Here is a 12,314-nt window from a genome sequence, read left to right as displayed (position 1 = left end):
TTCAAAGATCCCAACTACACTGAAGACTCAGGTTCAACTCGCTCTTCCACACACCCACACAGCCAATAGGCTTGGTGTCCTGTCCCCACCTCAACATTAAACCAGTAGTCTTAAACTATTCAAATTGATAATCTCGGTGGGGCATCAGCAGTGTCAGCTCATCTGTGCCTCTGGTTTTCAGTCATTCTCATTGCTTGGCCTCTGGGGCATTCCATTTTTATCTTTGGAGCTCAGTTAGGCATTTTGTTACATTTAACCCAACATTTCCAGATATTTTTATAACTGGAGATCTTCCAGGTCCTCCAGACCTCAATATCACAAAAAATGAAAGTCTCTCTTTGTTAATTTGAAATGTCACCTTTATCTCGTACTAAATTCTTCTATCTTCCTAACCCTTTATGGAAAATTATATTCTAGAATGAAAAATTGTACAGTTCTTGACACACATTGCCAGCTTCCTTTCAGAATGGCCATTTGCCTTCCTATTAGTAATTGCTTGCAAACCCTGAGAGTTATTTTCTGGAAAAAATGTTTACTCAATTGATCAACAGAAAAAAAAAATTGTATTAAAGGTGTTGTTATTTCTGTTCCTTTTTATTTTAGTGAGGTGGTCATTTTTCAGGTAGTCAGAACTGGACATGGAACAACAGACTGGTTCCAAACTGGGAAAGGAGTACGTCAAGGCTGTATATTGTCACCCTGCTTATTTAACTTATATGCAGAGTACATCATGCGAAAAGACAGGCTGGATGAAGCACAAGCTGGAATCAAGACTGCCAGGAGAAATATCTCTAACCTCAGATACACAGATGACACCACCCTTATGGCAGAAAGCCAAGAAGAACTAGAGTCTCTTGATGAAAGTCAAAGAGGAGAGTGAAAAGATTGGCTTAAAACTCAACATTCAGAAAACTAAGATCATGGCATCCGGTCCCATCACTTCATGGGAAATAGATGGGGAAACAAGGGAAACAGTGACAGACTATTTTCTTGGGCTCCAAAATCACCGCAGATGGTGACTGCAGCCATGAAATTAAAAGATGCTTGCTCCTTGGAAGAAAGGCTATGAACAACCTAGACAGCATATTAAAAAGCAGAGACATTACCTTGCCAACAAAGATCCATCTAGTCAAAGCTATGGGGATGTGAGAGTTGGACTATAAAGAAAGCTGAGTGCCAAAGAACTGATGCTTTTGAACTGTGATGTTAGAGAAGACTCTAGAGAGTCCCTTGGACCACAAGGAGATCAAACCAGTCAATCCTAAAGGAAATCAGTCCTGAATATTCATTGGAAGGACTGATGCTGAAGCTGTAACTTCAACACTTTGGCCACCTGATGCAAAGAACTGACTCACTGGAAAAGACCCTGATGCTCGGAAAGATTGAAGGCAGGAGGAGAAGGGGACGACAGAGGATGAGATGGTTGGATGGCATCACCAACTCGATGTACATGAGTTTGAGCAAGCTCCGGGAGTTGGTAATGGACAGGGAATCCTGGAGTGCTGCAGTCCACGGGGTCACAAAGAGTGAGACACGACTGAGAGACTGAACTGAACTGAACAGCTCTTCACATTTTGTGAATTACCTGTTTACAATCCCTCACCTGTCTTGCCCGGGGGCTGGATTTTTTCTTGGATGAGACCTGGGCCAAGGAAGGCACTGCAAGGCAACAAAACAGCTCTGAGATCACTGGCCTAGCCTCCTCTGTCTCAATCCAGCTGGCTCAGACTCAGGTTTACAGATCAAAGAACAGCCAGCAGCACGGGGTTTTTGAGGGTGGTCCTTCAAATAGTGCAACTGACGCAGAACCAGCAGGGCTTGAGGGTGTGTGAAGGGAGCAGGGGCCGCTAGGTCAGAAGGCCATCCCTGGGCACACCCTCATTCAGTAGCTGACAAGCAAACTCATATGAGAAGGGAAAAGAGACAAAGCAAACAAGTTTCAGTAACACCCCTCTTATGTAGTTCATGTTTTCTCTCCATAGAAAGCGGAGCAGGGAAAATGAAAGAGAAGGCCCAACCATGCTTATGGAGCCTAACGGCCACCAGCTAACCTTCACCGGGCAGTCAGGGTCCAGTAAACCATAGAAACGCTCACTAAAAGGTACACCAACCAACCATTAAGGCTTTCACCTAAAAATCAAACAACTTGCACTGAGTTTGTTCTTAAATATGACACTATTGTGTTTGCCCTAGAAAAGTGGTTGTGTGTGGCAAAAAAAAAAAAAAAAAAAAAAACACATAACATTAAATTTGCCATCTTCATCATTTTTAAGAATAAAGTTCAGCACTGTTAGGTATATTCACTTTGTGCAACAGTTCTCCAGAACTTTTTCATCTTGCAAATCTAAAACTCTATACCCATTAAACCAATTCTCCCCCTCCCCTCCCCCCAGCCCTTGGCAACCACCTTTCTACTTTCCACCTTTTCATTTTCCAGTAAGAAAGTATTTTAAAAATAGTCCCACCCATCCAGAGATAAGCACTGTTAACTATTTTGCCCACAATTAATATTCTGAAATATTTTTCCTTAGGGGTACATCCATAGGCCTTATATATCAGAATTTGGTATTCCATATGATACTGTGGTCTTACTAAGACTCCAAAAAAATTTTTGAACCTGGTTTTTAGGAATCACCTATAACCCTGTGTCCCCCCATTTTTATACATCTCTTGCCACACCCTTCTTTTCTTGACCCAGGCATAAGAGTTTATGCTCATGGCTATTTATCCTATAATCAGCACTATTTGATACATTCTATTCAAATCAACTCATAATCCTCACCTCCCTCCCAGAAGTAAGGCCTGTTTCATTTCCATTTTAAAGATGAAAACAAGTCCCATAGTAGTGAATGGTGAGTTGCAGTTCCAATCTTACCATCTGGTTCTAGATTCCACTACCCAAGTCTGCCCCACTTTACAGGACCAAGTGAGTTGAGAAATACAGTCCTTTCTTTCTCAAATAGAAAAAAAAAAATCAAAAAAGACAGGGAAAAAAAAAACACCATGGAGAGTCACTGGGGATAACTTTAAGAAGATAGTGAATCAATTATGTGGATTAAGCATGGAGGATTCACCTTTTATTACTTATTGCTTGTTATTTTCTAACTTTCCATCCTGAATCATTCCCAGTGATCACTCATCTGTAGGATACAGAGGAATTCGTAAGTTTTAACTCCCCTGGTGGACTGTAAGCTCCCTGAGGAAGTGCAAAATCGAGAGCATTCCTTCCACTTCTTGACAACCTCCTTCAGGTCTGGCCTGATACCTTCTATCAGCCATACCCAATGCTTGCCTGCCAGCTGGCAGTGAATAGTACATAAACCAGAGGGAGAGGAATGGCAGAAGGGGTGATCAATGAGGCGAAACTGAAGCCTTTGCTCAGTTATAGACGATGAGGTGAGGGATGCAGAAGGGGATAGGTGGCTAGGTTGAGCTTTGTTCATTCGTGGCGCCATCTCACATTCACAGAGAGAGCTTCACAGTTTGTTCCCACGTTCACTATCATGTAATTAAAAACCAACCCACATACAAACCACAGACCTGCGAGCTAGACAAAGAGAAGGCTGTCAGAACACAGAGGTTACTCTGGTTGAACTTTTAAAATTTAAAGTAAATATTTAATTTTAGAATAGACTTAGATTTACAGAAAAGGTATGAAGATGGTACAAAGAGTTCCCACATACCTTCACCCAAGTTTTCCCCTTATTTTTAATATCTTACATTACCATGGCATGTTCTTAATCAGAACTAAGAAATAAATGTTGGTCCATTAATATTCACCAAACTCCACATTTTATTTAGATTTCACTAGGTTTTCCCACTAAAATCCTTTTTCTGCTCCAGGAGACCACTTTACATGTAATGGTCAAGTAACAAGTTTCCTCTAATCTGGAACAGTTTCTCAGACTTAGTTTTTCATGACCTTGGCAATTTTGTATAGAATGTTCCTCAACTTGGGTTTGTCTGATGTTTTTCTCATGGTGAAAGGGGAAGGCAAGTTGAGCTTTTAACGTTATGGCCATTCACTTTATGTCAGGACACTAAAGGCTAAAGAGAAAACAAAGCTTTCATCTGTTTGCTGGTTGAAGCACCTGCTGGCTACTTCTTTCATGGAGCTTAGCAAATAATACCAACCTGTTTATTTTACACTTTGCATAATCATTTAAACCATTCTCACAGTAACTCAGTCATTTCCCTTTATTCAGAACTTGGGGTTCTTTCATTTGAGAATGTCTAGGACCTCAGTCCCACGCCAATTCTTGGCATTCATCAAGAAAGAGTGTCATTTGTACTTACAGAGGGAGTCACCAGGTAAATAAGCTTAGATTCTTGGGAAATGATTCTGTGCTCTTGCTATTCTGATGTTGAGAATAACCTAGTGTCTAAACTATGCTCCAATCCATCAGCCTGTGTCTAGACTACAATTTCTCACTGTTTTTCTCATAATAAAAATATTATTTTGGGCTGTCTTTAAAAATTGAGATATAATCCATATTCTGCAAAATTCATCCTTTCCAAGTGTACAATTCACTGGGTTTTAGTATATTCATAAGGTTGTAAATTATCACCACCATCCAATTCCAAGACACTGTCATCATTACAAAAAGAAATCCTGTACCTATTAGCAGTATCGCTCTACTGCTCAATCTTGCCTTGCCTCTGGCAACCTTTAATCTACTTGCCTATTCTGAACATTTTCTATAAGTGGGAACTGTATAATAAGTAGTCTTTCACGTCTGACTTCTTCCACTTAACATAATGTCCTCAAGTTTCATCCATTTGTAGCAAGTATCAGGCAATGGCACCCCACTCCAGTACTTTTGCCTAGAAAATCCCATGGACGGAGGAGCCTGGTAGGCTGCAGTCCATGGGGTCGCTAGAGTCGGACATGACTGAGTGACTTCACTTTCACTTTTCACTTTCATGCATTGGAGAAGGAAATGGCAACCCACTCCAGTGTTCTTGCCTGGAGAATCCCAGGGACGGGGGAGCCTGGAGGGCTGCCATCTATGGGGTCCCACAGAGTCGGACACGACTGAAGCACCTTAGCAACAGCATCAGGATTTCATTCTTTGCATGGCTGAGTAATTTTCATTGGATGAATACAGGACATTTTGTTTATCCATTCATCTGCTGATAGACATTGAAATCATTCCATAATTGATTGTGTTTTGATAGCTGTTCAATATTTACCAGTTGCCGCAGCTCCTGGCGTCATACCTTATCTTCCTAATTCTTAATCCCCATTCATGTCTTACCTCCAGCTGCCATGAAAATGTAGCCAACAGTGGCTATCACTGAAAATGAATATATTTTAAAAAACATGAAAATGACCCCTTCTGTAGAAATCAGAGACTTTTCTACCATATTCATTCAGTAATTGACTTATCTCTGCTTACGGAGTACCTACCATTGGTTAAGTATTGTTTTAAGTTCTACAGATACAGGATTCAAGAAGATGGATACAAACCCTGCTCTCAGAGTACTATTATTAAAGTCTAATGAGAGACTTTAAGCAAATAATTATACAGACATTTAAATAGCTATTAGAAATTTTTGAAGCTGTTCAAAGTTAGGCAGTTTTTCTTCCAGCCCTATGAGGCTCAATGTCGGTCCTGAATCTTATTCTTGCCCATGGGTCACGTATTCTTGATATTTGGTCATCTACTGGGATGCTGGATATCTGTGAATGTTTTAGAAAGTCTCAAGAATTTTTTTTAATATTCATCTGTTTGGCTGCACCAGGTCTTAGTTGTGGCACATGGGATCGCTGATCTTCACTGCAGTATGTGGGACCTTTTTAGTTGCAGCACACGGGATCTAATTCCCTGGCCAGGGATCGAATCCGGTCCTCCTGCATTGGGAGAGTGGAGTCTTAGCCACTGAACCACCAGGGAAGTCTCACTCCAAGTACATTTTCATGGGTCTGCAGTTCTGAAGAACTCTCTCAGCCAAGAAGCACAGAAATGTCCCAAAGTTTAAAGGGTTTGCTGCTCTCATCCCCCAGTGAGGCCTCAAGGACACTCCTTTGCTCTTCTGCCTGGAAATAAGTGCCAGAGGTGATGCAACCCAGCAAATTTTATCTGGATTCACTGCTCAGATCCATGAAAGGGAGGGAACCATCGATAGGGGCCAAACTACAGTGAATTACCCAAGTCTGGGAACATCAAGTTTCTGCGAGACTCTGACGAAACAAAGACATGATGGGGGTCTCTAGTGATTGAGAAGAGTACCACAGGGTACACATCACCCTCCATGGGAGGACTGGGAGGGAGAGAATAAAAAAGAACAACATGGTTACCAAAGGTGAAAGAGGGTGGGGTAGGGTAAATTAGGAGCTTGGGATTAGCCGATACAAACTACTATACATAAAATAGATAAACAACAAGGTCCTAATGTATACCACAGGGAGCTGTATTCAATACTCTGTAATAAACAGCCATAACAGAAAAGAATAGGAGAAAGATATATATGTATAACTGAATCATTTTTCTGTACGCCAGAAACTAACACTAACATTGCAAATCAACTACATTTCAATGTAAAAAAAAGAACAAGTCAGGATAATAGGATTTCAGGTTTGAACCAAAACATGGAGAGAGGTGGGGCATTGTGCCTGCTTGTCACTTAAAGCCCTTCCACAGCAAGAGTTCTGCAACCAATTTTAATTAATAAAGTCACTCCATAAGTATCTATGAGCCACACACATGCCTAATACTGGGGAGACGGCAGTGAAGGAACAAGGCAAGCCCTGCCCCTACATTCTTGGAACTGACATTTCTGTGGGGCAAGAGAAGCAATGAACAAAGAAACATATGTCAGGAGGCATCAATATCACAGATAAGAATGAGGCAGAGCATGAAATTAGACTACTGGTATTTTGTGTAAGATCATTAGAACAGCTCCCCACCGCCTACACCCTCCCTGAGGCAGTGACATTTAATGGAGAAAGGAAAGAAGAGAGAGAATGAGTGCAGTGGATGACAGGAGAACAGGCATTCCAGGCAGAAGGAACAGCAGGGCAAAGCCTTGAGGTGGGCTGGCACCTGGTGTGTTCAGGGTGTGGCCAGGCCAGTGGGCTGAGTGAGCCAAGGAAAGGGCGGCAGCAGATGGAGTAAGAGAGAAAGTGCTTTAGTCTTGCTTCTGAGAGGACTAACTAGGGACACTGGTTTAAGACAGGAAAATTTGTTTCACCGCCCCAGACTGGTCCTCTGGCCCCAACTCACTGTCGATAGATGTCTTTAGACGTGAGGAGTTAGGAATGTCAACTGCATCAGTGCTGACCCCATGCAAACTAAAATAAAACCTGCAAAGGACACATGCTGTTGCTGGTGGGTCAGCAGGATCACCTCATTCTGTAGTTGCTGGGCAAAGGCCAGAGGACCAGACAGAGATGCAGGGGGAATTAGGAGGTAATCCTTCTGGTTGAGTCTGTAGAGAACTGGGGCTCTGCTGGGGAGATCCCTGCAGTCACCCCCAGGAAGTGAGTCCACCCCAAAGGGACTTTACACGCAACCTGCTCCATCTCTCCCAAGGCTCTTCCAATCGAGCTGTTCCCTTGGCTGTCACCTGAGAGTCCTGCAAAGTGCTGCTTTGAGGGAACTATGATATCAGTAGTTATGGTGGTAGGACTCTGACCCTAGGCTTTATAAAAGGAATGGAAAAGCTGTTAATTTATTTTTAAATATCCCACTCTGGTTCTAGAAATTATTAGGCAGTCATAGACTGTCACAGCATGGAAGGACACCACCCGGGAAGCTGGACTGCATGGCTCCCAAGTGCTGGGGCTGGCCTCCTCCCACCCACACTGAAGCAGCCTCCAGCCTTCCTCCTCCCCTCTCCCTGCCCCAGGTAATGGGCCCACCTTTTATATCCAGGGTTTAGTGAGTATCCCTGGAACTTTATGGCAATAGAAGAGGAAAAATTGGAAACAGTGACAGATTTTCTTTTCTTGGGCTCTAAAATCACTGCAGACAGTGACTGCAGCCATGAAATTCAAAAAACACTTGCTTCTCAGAAGAGAAGATATGACAAACCTAAACAGCATATTAAAAAGCAGAGACATCACTTTGCCGAGAAAGGTCCACAGAGTCAAAGCTGTGGTTTTTCCAGTAGCCATGTACTGACGTGAGAGTTGAACCATAAAGGAGGCTAAGTGCTGAAGAATTGATGCTTTTGAACTGCGGTGTTGGAGAAGACTCTTTAGAGTCCTTTGGACTGCAAGGAGATCAAACCAGTCAATCCTAAATGAAATCAACCCTGAATATTCATTGGAAGGACTGATGCTGAAGCTGAAGCTCCAATACTTTGGCCACCTGATGCGAAGAACTGACTCACTGGAAAAGACCCTGATGCTGGGAAAGATTGAAGGCAGGAGGAGAACGGGATGATAGAGAATGAGATGGCTGGATGGCATCACTGACTCAACGGACATGAATTTGAGCAAACTCCGGGAGATGGTGGAGGACAGGGGAGCCTGGCATACTGTAGTCCATGGGGTCACAAAGAGTTGGACATGACTTAGCGACTGAGCAACAATAACTGGCAACTGAAGGGCTGGACCTCCAAGTTCAGTCTCTATGTGGGAAGTCTTCTGCAGGAAAGTTAGGGAAAGGCAAAGAAAACCACAGAGTTCCCGGCTCCTTGACCCCCTCACCCCCACTCACCTCCCACTCTTACCCCCTCCTCAAGGAAAGGTAGTTTGCTTTTTCCTCTTGTCTCTCTTTTCAATCCACTGCATAGAGATAAACCCTGACCTTTCATTTGATTTGCCAAAAGCCTTTTCCCTTTCTCTCATAAAGAGGATCAAAAACTCTGGTTCTCACAGCTAATGTCTTTAAAATAAACTGAGAATCCTTTTTAGAAGTCAGAGCTGACCTTAGATTCTCCCTCTGCTGTAACACTTCCTGGTCTTCCCTGTGAGATGAGCAACTCTGAGTAAAAGGCAAATGAAGGTCATAGATGACGAAGAAAAAAGAAAAGCATCTCAATGCTCCTTCAAGATAATATTTAATGCTCCATTAACCCTACTACATTTATTATTGTGATACTAACAGAAACTTCTTGAGCATACATATAAAGAAAACTGATGTTCTTTTTTTAAGATGAATACTCTGGATTGGAAAACAATGTTTTTTCATGAAGTTCCACATACTTAACCATACAACACTAAAAGTCATCTTACTGTATTACAGGAAAGGATTTTTTTTTTAAGTTATTTCACACAAAACTCTGGATGTGAATGTTTATAGTATACTTGTAACTGTCAAAAATGGGAAACAGCATAAATGTCCTTAAGCTAATGAATTAGTAAACAAATATTAGTACATCCAAATAAAGAGAAACTACAGAGCAATAAAAAGGTATGAACTGCCAATACACCATCACCAGGAATGAATCTCAAATGCATTAGGATAAGTTAAAGAAGCCAGACTGAAAAAGTGATAGTATGATTTCATTTGTAGGATGTTCTGGCAAAGGTTGAATTACAAGGAGAGAAAACAGCTCAGTGGTTTCCCAGGGGCTGGAAGTGGGGGAAGGGATGGCTGCCGTAGGAATTTTGGAGGACACTGTCCATATCTTTTTTGTAGTGCTGGCTATATGACTGTACACATTTGACAAAGACTGAAGAACTGTACACACACACACACACACACACACACACACAAAACAGTGAATTTTCTACTCCAATTAAAAAAAAATAACCCAGAGCTCACTTCGGCATCACATATACTAAAATTGAAACAATACAGAGATTAGCATGGCCCCTGCACAAGGATGACACACAAATTTGTGAAGCATTCCATATTAAAAAAAAAAAAAAAATCCATAGGTTTGTTTGAGAGTTTCCAGTTGTTTCTCCTCCACTGTATTAAAAAATTAAAAAAAAAAAAAAAGCTCTTGACTACTAAAATCTTTAAAAAAAAAAAAAGTGAATTTTCCTGTTTGTAAAGTACATCTTAATTTTTTTTTTAAGGAAAAATAACAACAGTTTACCTCAAAAAAAAAAAAAAAAGCTAAAACCAACCCAAATCAAAACACCTGTGCTGAGAAGGATGTCACTGACAGTAATTTTGCAGAAACAGATAGGATGACATCACCTAAAGTGTGGTTTGTTTTTCTTTTAGGAAACATAAGTGTCCTTTGTGGACAAAACACTACATCCTACCATACACGCCCCACCCCTCAACTTCTCCAAGCTTGGCCACACTGGCTCTTTGGGTCCTTGAACAAGTGAAGCTCATCCCCACCTGAGGACCACTGCCCTAGTGAGGTTTGGACCACAGTTTCATCATTTCCTAAACTGAGCAAATTACTTAATCCTTGTGCTTCAGCTTCTTCATTGGTGAAAATGGGAATAATGATAGCACCAACATCATAGGGCTGCAGTGAGATCTGGTCAATTAACATGTATAAAGGACTTTAACCAATGCTGGAACTGTGTAAATATTTGATAATTGTTAGCGGTTATTACTTCTGGTTCCCGAAACTCTTCTTGTCTTTTCTACCTTTCAGCCTTGTAATCCAAAACTGTTTGCATGCATGAATGTGCCTACTGGGTAAAATATCTTACAAAGAAATTGCGTCCAAACAAATAGGTTATTTCTTGGTAAACAGAGTGGCTTCAAGTTCACTAATAACATTTTTTGTTAAAGTTTTTATTTGATGATAAAAGTAAATATACAAAAAAGTTGTAAAGAAGGTACAGATTTTTCATATATCCTTACCCAGTTCCTGCTAATGTTATTACATATAACCACAGTATAATCATCAAAATTAAGAAATTATCATTGATTCAGCCCTTAATTATACTTGCAAACTTCATCTGGATTTCACTCTTTTTCCACCAAAATCCTATTTCTGTTCTAGAGTCCCATTCAGGATACCACATTGCATTTGGCACAATGTTTTTAAACTATTATTTGACTTAATAATTGTGGTTTTGACTTCTAAAATATGTGAATATAAAAAGACACAAGAGTATATGCCATATTTAAGTTGCAAAGCTTCTCAAGTTCCCTACCCTCATCCTGCCTTATTTTTTCTATATCATTGATTATATCTAACATGCTCTCGTGTGTGTGTGTGTGCTAAGTCACTTCGGTCACGTCCAACTCTTTGCAACCCTATGGACTGTAGCCCACCAGGATCCTCTGTCCATGGAGTTCTCCAGGCAAGAATACTGGAGTGGGTTGCCATTCCCTTTTCCAGGGGATCTTCCCGACCAAGGGATTGAACCTGCATCTCCTGCTGTTCCAGCATCACAGATGGACTCTTTACCACTGAGCCACGGAGGAAGCCTAACATGCTCTCATATAACATCAAATTTAAGATGCCATTGCATGAAACATGTATCACCATTTTATGTACGAAAGAAAAATGCCAGCAATTACAAAGGCAAAATGCCATCAGTTACAAGATGCATCCCAAGTTCTAAGATATTAAGACATAAAAACATGTGTCCTAAAATCTATGAAATATGATCTGAATTTTACATGTTCTATTTATTGTCCTTTACCTCATTGGAATGTTGATTTCTTTGTTCCCCAATGTATCCCTGGTTCCTAGCACATAATGAAAAGAAAGTGAAAGTCACTGAGTCATGTCCAACTCTTTGCGACCCCATGGACTATAGAGTCCATGGAATTCTCCAGGCCAGAATACTGGAGTGGGTAACCTTTCCCTTTTCCAGGTGATCTTCCCAACCCAGGGATCAAACCCAGGTGTCCTGCATTGCAGGCAGATTCTTTACCAGCTGAGTCATCAGGGAAGCCCAAGAATACTAGAGTAGGTAGCCTATCCCGTAGCTATGAGGTTCTCTCATAGCTCCGTTGGTAAAGAATCTGCCTGCAATGCAGGAGACCTGGGTTCTATTTCTGGGTTGGGACGATCCCCTGGAGAATGGCAACCCACTCCAGTATTCTCACCTGGAGAATCCCATGGGCAGAAAAGCCTGGCAGGCTACAGTCCATGAGGTCGCAAGAGTCAGATATGACTTGGTGACTAAACCACCACCAGCCTATCCCTCTCCAGCGGATCTTCCCAACCCAGGGATCAAACTGGGGTCTCTTGCATTGCAGGTGGATTCTTTATCAACTGAGCTATAGCACATAATAGTCACTCAGAAAATATTTTTTGAATGAACAAATTATAACATAATGCCAGCTAAAATGGAGCCCTTGTCAGGCTCCATTTGAATGGTGTCAGGCACCATTCAAAGCTCTTTGCTTATATTAACTCTGTTCATTGTTTAGATCCCTGGTGGGCTATGGTTCAAAGGGTTGCAAACAGTCAGACATGACTGAAGCAACTTA

At 41.4% G+C, this 12,314-nt stretch overlaps 1 protein-coding gene and 1 non-coding gene across 7 annotated transcripts in view; one reads left to right on the top strand and one right to left on the bottom strand.

Annotated features, from left to right (window-relative positions):
- The window catches only part of TAT (tyrosine aminotransferase), a 60,451-nt gene that overhangs the window by 13,480 nt on the left and 34,657 nt on the right, over positions 1-12,314 (bottom strand). The window lies entirely within an intron of this gene.
- Positions 9,709-9,812, top strand: LOC129632652 (U6 spliceosomal RNA). Its single transcript, XR_008704639.1, has one exon. It is a non-coding gene; the product is annotated as a U6 spliceosomal RNA (small nuclear RNA).

The sequence above is a fragment of the Bubalus kerabau genome, chromosome 17 (assembly GCF_029407905.1).
Source record: "Bubalus kerabau isolate K-KA32 ecotype Philippines breed swamp buffalo chromosome 17, PCC_UOA_SB_1v2, whole genome shotgun sequence".
Taxonomy (NCBI): domain Eukaryota; kingdom Metazoa; phylum Chordata; class Mammalia; order Artiodactyla; family Bovidae; genus Bubalus; species Bubalus kerabau.
The sequence above is the reverse complement of the archived record's forward strand: the minus strand, read 5'-3'. Positions and strand labels throughout refer to the sequence as shown.